Source organism: Lolium rigidum, chromosome 1, assembly GCF_022539505.1.
Source record: "Lolium rigidum isolate FL_2022 chromosome 1, APGP_CSIRO_Lrig_0.1, whole genome shotgun sequence".
Classification (NCBI taxonomy): Eukaryota; Viridiplantae; Streptophyta; class Magnoliopsida; order Poales; family Poaceae; genus Lolium; species Lolium rigidum.
In genome coordinates, this window is record NC_061508.1 from 234,605,921 (window position 1) to 234,616,712 (window position 10,792).

At 41.7% G+C, this 10,792-nt stretch overlaps 1 long non-coding RNA gene across 1 annotated transcript; it reads left to right on the top strand.

Annotated features, from left to right (window-relative positions):
* The first annotated feature begins 2,449 nt into the window (after positions 1 to 2,449).
* Positions 2,450 to 4,501, top strand: LOC124683329. The gene is made up of 4 exons (XR_006996636.1): positions 2,450 to 2,642; positions 3,092 to 3,220; positions 3,728 to 3,920; positions 3,995 to 4,501. It is a non-coding gene; the product is annotated as an uncharacterized LOC124683329 (long non-coding RNA).
* The last annotated feature ends 6,291 nt before the right edge of the window (positions 4,502 to 10,792 follow it).

The window sequence follows — 10,792 nt, forward strand, 5'->3', positions numbered from 1 at the left end:
TTGGGGGACTAAAAAGATCATGAAAACCAGCTTCCCCAAGCTTAGAACTTTCTATATCATTATCAACAATGGTGTTCAAAGCGTTCATACTAATATTACTACCAGCATGCAAATAAGATTTTATAGGTTTTTTAATTTTCGCATCAAACAATCCATGTTTTAAATCAGGAAATAGAATAAGAAGCTCATTCTTGTCCATTATGCCAAACTAGTGTAAACAAGAAACAAAAAGATGCAATTGCGGGATCTAAAGGAAATAGCTTCGAGTACTTACAACGGCGAAAATAGCTTAGTAGCCGAGATCCGGAGTGTGAGTACCTTTTACCTTTCCTCCCCGGCAACGGCGCCGAGAAAATAGCTTGATGTCTACGGGAGCTTCTATTCTTGTAGACGAGTGTTGGGCCTCCAAGAGCGAGAGGTTTGTAGAACAGCAGCAAGTTTTCCCTTAAGTGGATCACCCAAGGTTTATCGAACTCGGGGAGGAAGAGGTCAAAGATATCTCTCTCATGCAACCCTGCAACCACAAAGCAAGAAGTCTCTTGTGTCCCCAACACACCTAATAGGTGCACTAGTTCGGCGAAGAGATAGTGAAATACAGGTGGTATGTATGAATATGAGCAGTAGTAACGGCGCCAGAAAATAGCTTGCTGGCGTGCGATTGATGGTGGTAATATGGTAGCGATAGTAACGCAGTAAAACAAGTAAACAAGCAGCGATAGCGATATTTAGGAACAAGGCCTAGGGATTAGACTTTCACTAGTGGACACTCTCAACTTTGATCACATAACAGAATAGATAGATGCATACTCTACACTCTTTTGTTGGATGATGAACACCATTGCGTAGGATTACACGAACCCTCAATGCCGGAGTTAACAAGCTCCACAATTCAATGTTCATATTTAAATAACCTTAGAGTGCATGAAAGATCAACACGACTAAACCAAGTACTAACACAGCATGCACACTCGTCACCTTCACACTATGTAGGAGGAATAGATCACATCAATACCATCATAGCAATAGTTAACTTCACAATCTACAAGAGATCACAATCATAGCCTACGCCAAGTACTAACACGGATGCACACACTCGTCACCATTACACCGTGCAGGAGGAATAAAACTACTTTAATAACATCACTAGAGTAGCACATAGATAAATTGTGATACAAAACACATTGCAATCATAAAGAGATATAGATAAGCACTTCACTACGCCATTCATAACAGTGAATAAGTATTCTGTGAAATATAGCCTAAGAGACCCACACGGTGCACACACTTGTCACCTTTACACACGTGGGACAAGGAGTCTCCGGAGATCACATAAGTAAAACTCACTTGACTAGCATAATGACATCTAGATTACAAGCATCATCATATGAATCTCAATCATGTAAGGCAGCTCATGAGATTATTGTATTGAAGTACATAGGAGAGAGATGAACCACATAGCTACCGGTACAGCCCCGAGCCTCGATGGAGAACTACTCCCTCCTCATGGGAGACAGCAGCGTTGATGAAGATGGCGGTGGTGTCGATGGAGGAGCCTTCCGGGGGCACTTCCCCGCCCGGCGGCGTGCCGGAACGAGACTCCTGTCCCCCGGATCTTGGTTTCGCGATGGCGGCGGCTCCGGAAGGTTTCTCGTACCGTGGCTTTTCCGTATCGAGGTTTTAGGTCCGGGACCTTTATATAGGCGAAGAGGCGGAGGCGGAGGGGCGACGAGGCGGTGACAGCATAGGGGGGCGCGGCCAGGGCCCGGGCCGCGCCACCTCGTCGTCCGGGGCCCACAGGGCCCTCCTCCGGCGGCTCTCGGGTGTTCCGGATGCTTCGGGCAAAATAGGAACACTGGGCGTTGATTTCGTCCAATTCCGAGAATATTTCGTTACTAGGATTTCTGAAACCAAAAACAGCAGAAAACGAGAACCGGCACTTCGGCATCTTGTTAATAGGTTAGTTCCAGAAAATGCATAAATATGACATAAAATGTGCATATAACATGTAGATATCATCAATAATGTGGCATTGAACATAAGAAATTATCGATACGTCGGAGACGTATCACTAACCCATGATTGTAATCTTTATTTTGATCGTACTTGAACGCTGAATATTTCAATAAAATGGCTGTGTGCATCAATTGATGCAGAGGCCGGGCTCCCTTTATCTAAAGAAAAAGTTTGAAAGTTGAACCAATTTTCAGGGTTCTTAAAAAAAAATACAGTTCAGGGTTGTAAACCGAACTTTCAGATGAATCCAGAGAGTAATAGTCTTCTCTCTTTTAAAAACACAAAAAATGCGCGCGCGTCGTTTGGCCGACCGGTTTTAGCCGGGCTCAACCCCAGAAAACACGACGATACAGACGCTCGCGTTTTGGGGGCTGGCTGACTGAGCTCGCAGGTAGCTACGGCCCAGCGACGCCCCGATCTCCCCTCTGGCGACGCCAACGCCGACGACGCCGGCGGCTTCTCCATCGCACAGCCAGCCAGCCTGCAGCAACTAGCCAAGGACGAGTCCTTCCTGTCCCGCTGAGGCCGCACCTGACGGCCACCGACGGCGCCTCAGAACCTGCCGCCGCGAACGCCGCCGACGCCGAGGCTCCTAGCACCGTCAGCTCCTTCTGCCATCGACTTCTCCTGTAAGTACTTATATTCCACCTCGTCCCCTCCCATCCCTATCTTGTGCTAGATACAATTGCTGAATTGCTAGATGAGTATGACCAGATCCTAGGGTCCTTGATCTGAGATCCGCTTCTTGATTGCCTCCGCTGCTAATACGGATCAGACGCGTGGCCGTGCTTGCGATTGCTTTGGTAATGTAGATGATAGCATCTCATTTTCATCAGCTAGGGCAGTAGATTTTTCCATCTCCTTTTTTTGTTTTGTTTCGGTTGATTGAGTTTGTGCTTGGTCATGGAGAATATTCTGTAAATTGTAGGGTAGCTCAGTCTAGCAAAGCTCATGTATGTACATCTAACCTCAATTTATCATCTCCCTCTGCTCTTCATGTCAACTGCTGCTTGTTGCTCTCTGTTTGTCTTCCTAGTACTTTGCCACTCACTGATAAATACACTTGACTTTCTACTAGGAATTGCACTCTGTGTGTGCATTGCGGCTGCTGACTTTTGGGTGTTGTGGCTGGATTTGGAATAATTCTGTGGGGGAAACGGATCATGTGGTTGACAAGTGAAAAGGCATCGTGCATGTTTAAATTAAGGTTTGAGGCATCATACATATCCCCAACGTGCCATCTATCTCAAATTATGTGTCATATGTCCCTAGTTACGTGATTCTCATCCTTTTTACTTGAAATTATCTTGCTCAATTAACTCCTGTATGTAGGTCGAGTTGGAGGCAACATATTATGTAACTATAGCTCCAATGCTAAGTCCGCTAGCTATAGCACTACACTATCCTTCCCTGCCAACCTTCATTAGCTTTCTAAATACTATCCCATGAATGCTAGTCAGGACTATTGCTGGCGATTGAGGAGATCTGGTAGACGATGATGCTTGGGGCCGGTCAAATAGTTTACTTGTATGTTTAAGTGTTGATCTGTAGTATGTGTAACAATGGAAGTGGAAACTTGTGAGAATATATAAGTGCTGGTGCTTGTGACCAGAGTGTAAAAATTGAAACTTTATCCAAATTACTATGATTATCCTTGGCATTGTTGTGAAAATGGAATTTGTTGGCTGTAGAATAACCCCTGCCTTCCAAACAGATCAATCGCTGGAGAGTATTAATGAGGAAGTGGATTTTGGTGTAACCAATTGTTTTGGGTGACAAGAGTGTTTTCACCCAATCCCCTTTGAAAAATACTCTCAAAGGGGATTGAATCGAAGTATTCGCCATGGTATCCAAGATGTCAGCAGTGGTTGTATCTGTGGTCGTGCTAGCAGTCCTCTTCAGTTATGGTGAGTATACGAGATAATCACTGAAGCTTGACCAGGCATACTCTATCGCCTAATGGATCTTTTTCTTAATTTAGGTACCGAGGCAGACATCTCCAAGTGTAAGTTTTACCAAGTCAACCTCAGGCCCTGTAATAATCAGACACAATGTTTGGATCTGTGCGTACACCAGAAGTACCAAAGTGGGTCGTGTGGTTTTATTGGTACTCAACTTGATACTGTTTGCTACTGTTACAACTGTGCGGATGAGACAACGACACTTCCGCTGCGAGGGGAGACAAGTGGTGCTTACATGCTAAAGTCTCCCATGGAAAGATTAATGCTCTTGGTGAGGTCGTCTTTATTTGTACCGAAACAGCTTGGTGATTGATAAGAACTCTGTATCATTGTAAGAATATTGATGCAAATTTCAACCTAGAGAACTGCCAACTTAGCCAGGTTCTTCTATTCCCCTCCTATAAACTCCGCCGTCTCTCCTCTATATCTACTCTTTTGCTGTTTGGTTCCCGGAAAAAAACAAGGGAAGAATTGAAAAATTAAGAGATGCTATAGAGGGAACTATGATTGTCCTTGATTCAACTACAGATGCATATAATCCCAAATTTCCAAATCACTGAAGATTTCTATAGAGGCTGTTTGATTTTGTCAGTGTTTTCCTTTTCTGAATGTCCTTGATTCAACTACAGATGCATATAATCCCGAATTTCCAAATCACTGAAGATTTCTATAGAGGCTGTTTGGTTTTGTCAGTGTTGTCCTTCTCTGAATGTCCTTGATTCAACTACAGATGCATATAATCCCAAATTTCCAATCACTGAAGATTTCTATGAGGTCTTGCTGCAGTAAGACTGTATACTCCTACGTACAGGTTGAACAAGTTGAGAAAGCATGCAAACATCACTTTCTGGACTCATTCTGAATCAGTAAAGCAGCTACTTTATAGATCAGCCATGTTTTAGATCAGGTATTTTCCAAAAATATGATTTTTTATCACAACATGTAATATACATACTCTAAAACTTTAAAAATAAACCCAACTAATGTACAAACTCCGAAAAATTATAGATTCATCGAGCTTAAGATGTAATTTGGTTTCATTTTTGGAAGATACAAACTTGGAAAACCGTAGCAAGATACGGATTGGCTGTTTTGTAGTGTTCTTGATTTAACATGTGTCCAAGAAAAAGATTCACATCGAGTATACCCAAGTAAATTTGAAAAAATCAAGAATGTGTTAAATCTCTGTTGTTTATAGTGTATGTCCAAGTTATTTACAATGAAGTTTACTCTGAATTTACACTGCATTTAAGAGTAATTACACTGAATTTGACAGTATTCTTGTATTTTTACAGTGCATGTAAAATCAGAAAATCAATGCATGTACGTACGTCTATATGTCCATGTTATTTTCAAATGAAGTTTCTTTAAGGTAAACTACACAAGGTATTAAAATATGAAAATCATCAGAATATATTTACATAAGTTTTTACGCTGCATTTACGAGTATATTTACGACTATATTTATAGTGTATCTCCATTGTATTTGGCATGCATTTACAAAATCGGGTGGTTTGTTTACTTGGACTTTATCTTTTCAAAAAAGTGGTATGTAGTACCTTTGACTTCGTCTAGGACCACAACACAAAAATCAACCAATTTCGCCTTGTCGTGTTGTCTGTTGCTTGCCAAAATGGAACAAAGTGGCGATCCTCATTTAGTCTGCATATAAGCATGTCGATATGAAAAGTAGTTGGTTATTCACATCTGGAGCAATATTTTACAGTGTTATGGGCAGACCTAGGGTCCCTATTACCCGGCGCTTGCCCGGGCTTGAATCTCGATTGCCTCCTGCGGGAGAACACGTGAAGCTAGAAAATTCCGATGAAGCAGGGGAAAAAGCTGTCACACGATGGGCTTCCTCACAAAAAACTTCCTCGATCTACATCTCACTGAGCAGGTCATTAGTGTTGAATATAAATACACTTAGTGTTGAATATAAATACACTGCCATATTTTCGTTTCTTTGGATTTTCAGTTTAACTGGCTAGTGCAACAATATTTCATGGTATCGGTCAAGAGGTCTCGAGTTCAAGACCCTGCTTACGCAGTTTTAAAAATAAAAGAAAAAAATTATGCGGCCTGCACCGAACCCACGCTAAGAACTAAAATAGTCTTGACATGAGGGAAAGTGTTGAACACTGCCTAGTCTATTTCTATTAGTTCGGACTTTTGATTCAGTTGGCTAGTGCAGTAATCTTTCAATTAGCACTAAAATCGACATGAAGCAGGTCATTAGCAACGCCAAACACATGGAGTGACAGTAGACAGAGGCTATTGGTACTGAGCAGAGTCTACGCAACCTATCGAGGCGTCTTCCTGCGCCCGCGTTCACATCTTGGACCACGGTCAGTGGCGCAACAAATCCAGTTCCTCGTCCAGCCACAGCGTCCGTAGCATGGACAAACCAGCCGTCTCCTACTGGTCATAGAACACAAGCTCGCACGGGGCCTCAAACACCAAACACACTAGCGAGACCACGGAACTTTATGTTTCAAAGGGAAAATCGACATCCCGTTGGCGTTCTTAAAAACCAAAAGCATTCACGGCAAAATCCTCCTAGTGTTCTCCAAATCCTAAGGGGACAAAATCTAGGATACAAAATCTACGCTCCAATTGATGCTGATGCACGCCTATGGGGAGAACAAATTTACATGGCGGAAAAATGCAGCAGAAATTGATGGACGGAGAAATGCGGAACTCTGGCGAACTGGTGCTCCCTTTGCGCCTGCACGATGCGGAAGCACGCAACGAATTTCGCGCGACCAAAAGGCACGTGATCCCCCGACCTACGGCAGCGAATGCCGCTGGCTGTAAGCTGTGCAGATGTGGGCCGCATAGAAAAAAACCGGAGAACAGAAGCGGAGAAAACCGTACACAAGAAACATCAAAAGTCATCGATCCAACCAAAGGTGGGGATAAAACGATTGTTGCCGAATTGAAAAACACTCGGGGTGTAAGATAGCAAAAGTGAATATTTTTGGTGTCTATACAACTGAAAACACTAATTTATTGAGTAATCGCAAAACCTTACATGGTCACTTGGTATTGTTTCACAGCGTGTATGGTAAAATTAGGGAAACGGAATGGGAGTTTAGAGCAGGGAATTGATTAGGGAATTAGGTTGGGAAGATGATTATTATTCCTAATCCCTTGTTTGGTACAAGGTGAGACTTACCGGTGAGATTTTGACAGGAAGTTGTGTTCCCAAGATTGGATCGTGGTTTTGGGCATGGGAATAGGGGAGTGGCAACAAACAGATCGTTCTTTTCAGAATTTTCAACGTCAATACCCACTCCCACCGGCAACTACCAGGGGGGTCCCTGGGAAGAGAAGTGTGGGAATTTGATATGCTAAATCTCTTTCCCCATCCCGCGTGAACTTCTCGTCCCCCAATCAAACAATGGATGTTAAGTCTCCCCTCCTTAAACTCCCATTCCCCACGTTCTAATCCCTCCAAACAAACACGCTGTATTAGAAAATGGGTAAAGAAATATGCTGGCTTGTTACTTGGAGTAGAGGGTTGGAGAACATATCTAGTGCTATAGAGGCTTTGTGTGCTACTCGTTTCCACACAATCGGGGCCATTAGTTTTGATTTAGCGGACGAGATCAAACATAAGTCTACTGTGCCACCAACCATGACCCATATGCAAACTAATCCCTCCATCTTTTCAGATTGTGACACATGATCCATCTTTTCTAATTTATCTGCTGCTCACGAGATTCAGTACGGCGTCAAATCGATGCTAGTCTGCACGAGCAACTCAACAAACTGCCACAAGATTCTATCGGCCCCAACTCGAAACTTGATTGGAAGATAGTATTCTTGGCACCTCCGTCTTGTGTTGCCTCGAGCAGAAATCGGCACAGATCGAGAGCGCGCTTCCACCAGGTAGAAAAGGTTCTTCACACAGTGTTGCCAGGAGCTGACCTTCTCACTCCGCATAAAATCTCTCCATGTGGTCTTCTCATTTGGTGTCTTCCAATTTCATGTATAGTTCTTGCTATTCCTTAATCTAGCACGTTTGCTTATGCCTCGTCATTTTGGCAATTAGCAATGGTCCTAGTTCTTTGGCACAAAAAAGAAACAAGAATGAAGAGTTGACGAGTTAGTTAATTTAGATGCAATTTTGGTAGTGTAATACTGTACTTGGAACCTTTCGCCGTGTCAGAAATCCGATCCATGAGGAGAGAGATAAGAAAGGATGGATTCCATGCTATAGTTTAAATAAATAGAGGGTCTAAATTGCATATAGCAGGTGGATGACCCAACTGTAGTTTGTTTGGGCGACCCTAGCTGGCGCTCGCGCGCCAGTATTAAATCGAGCGATCGGTTTCGGACAACCCAATTTGGGAATAAAACCGCGTTTCCCTTTCGTGGTAATTGTGGACCACACAGGTTACGTGCCTTAATTGATTTGCCTTCTTCCGCAATTCCCTTTCCGCTCGTGACACAAGTTGGGTTGTCGGACGTTATTTTGCTTGCTGCACGTGGGCAATTCCCTTTACATGTTCATGTAGTAATATATTAACTATTCCCTTATTCTCTTTTTGGGCTAGTGAAATTTTAGGGTTAAAAAAAAGGAGGGGAGCAGCATAATCCACTTGCAAATGAAATGAACTACGACTTGCAACATGACAATTCCCTTCTTCCGCAATTCCCTTCTTGGTAACATAATAATGTAGGTGTTAGTTAAGCTTCCATATACATGTTGATAAAGACTGAATGGGAGTGTTGGTAACATATGGACTAAGGGGTTGATGAAGAGTTCATGGGAGGGTTGATAAGTAGGTGCCCGTTCCCGGGAGTGATATTTTGGCACATGGGAGCATATGCTCCCTTTATTTTGAAATACATGTTAGACACATTTTAAAATGTCAAAAAATTTGAAACAAAAATTTCGCACGTACATCTTCATGTGCTACGCGCTCACAAAGTCGTTTCATGAAAAATCGATATGTCATGTGGTGTGTGTAAAAAAGATAAAATTCGGTGCTGAAACAAAGACTTGTCACAAGATAAATTTTCTCTTTTTCGCTTAGGCTACAAAAAATATCATTTTTTCGTGAAACTTGACGACTACACATATATTATGGAGATGTACATGTAGAATTTTTGTTAAAATTTTTTAACACTTGGAAATATGTTTTTATGGTAGAGGGATCATACGCACCCGGGAGCCGAATTGAGTTTCTGCCCGTTCCCTTGTTACCTTAAAAAACAAAAAGGACGAAATTTCATATAGAAAAATAATGGAAATGTGTAGGTAACACATGCACTTATGTGTTGATGAATAGTGAATATGAGGGTTGATAATTATTGTTTCCCTTGTTCCCTTAAAAAATAAAAAGAACCACCTCTACACAAAAAAAGAGAAATAAAAAAAGGAGGTAACAAAAGAATATATCGGTTGATAAAACATTGTGTCATTTGTTGATGAAAGAGTGAATGGGAGGGTTGATAAGTAGGTTCTCTTGTTCCCTTAAAAAAACAAAAAGAGTAGATGGGTTGGTAAAAAAACATTGAGTCACCTATTGATGAAGAGTGCATGGGAGGGTTGATAAGTAGGTTCCCTTGTTCCCTTTTTTAAAAAAGGACCACCTTTGTGTACAGAAAAAAAAAGAAAAGAAAGATGGTAACAAGATAGTAGATGGGTTGATAAAACATTGAGTCACCTATTGATGAAGAGTGCATGGGAGGGTTGATAAGTAGGTTCCCTTGTTCCCTTAAAAAACAAAAAGGACCACCTTTGTGTACAGATTAAGAAAAATAAAAAGGAGGTAACAAAAAGAGTAGATGGGTTGGTAAAAAACATTGAGTCACCTATTGATGAAGAGTGCATGGGAGGGTTGATAGGTAAGGTTCCCTTGTTCCCTTAAAAAACAAAAAGGACCACCTTTGTCTACAGAAAAAGAAAGAAAGAAGATGGTAACAAGATAGTAGATGGTTTGATAAAACATTGAGTCACCTGTTGATGAAAAGAGTGCATGGGAGGGTTGATAAGTATGTACCCTTGTTCCCTTAAAAAACAAAAAGGACCACCTTTGTGTAGAGAAAAAGAAAAAAAGGAGGTAACAAAAGAGTAGATGGGTTGGTAAAACATTGAGTCATCTATTGATGAAAGAGTGCATGGGAGGTTGATAAGTAGGTTACCTTGTTCCCTTAAAAAACCAAAAAGAACCACCTTTGTCTACAGAAAAAGAAAGAAAGAAGATGGTAACATGAGAGTAGATGGGTTGATAAAACAATGAGTCACCTGTTGATGAAGAGTGCATGGGATGGTTGATAAGTAGGTTCCCTTGTTCCCTTAAGAAACAAAAAGAACCACCTTTGTCTACAGAAAAAAGAAAAAAAAGAAGATGGTAACAAGAGAGTAGATGGGTTGATAAAACATTGAGTCACCTGTTGATGAATAGTGCATGAGATGGTTGATAAGAAGGTTCCCTTGTTCCCTTAAGAAACAAAAAGGACCACCCTTGTCTACAGAAAAAGAAATAAAAGAAGGAGGTAACAAAAGAGTAGATGGGTTGGTAAAACATTGAGCCACGTATTGCTGAAGAGTGCATGGGAGGTTGATAAGTAGGTTCCCTTGTTCCCTTAAAAACCAAAAAGGACCACCTTTGTCTACAGAAACAGAAAAGAAAGAAGATGGTAACAAGAGAGTAGATGGGTTGATAAAACATTGAGTCACCTGTTGATGAATAGTGCATGAGATGGTTGATAAGTAGGCTCCCTTGTTCCTTAAGAAACAAAAAGGACCACCTTTGTTCCCTTGTTCCCTTAAGAAACAAAAAGGACCACCTTTGTCTACAAAA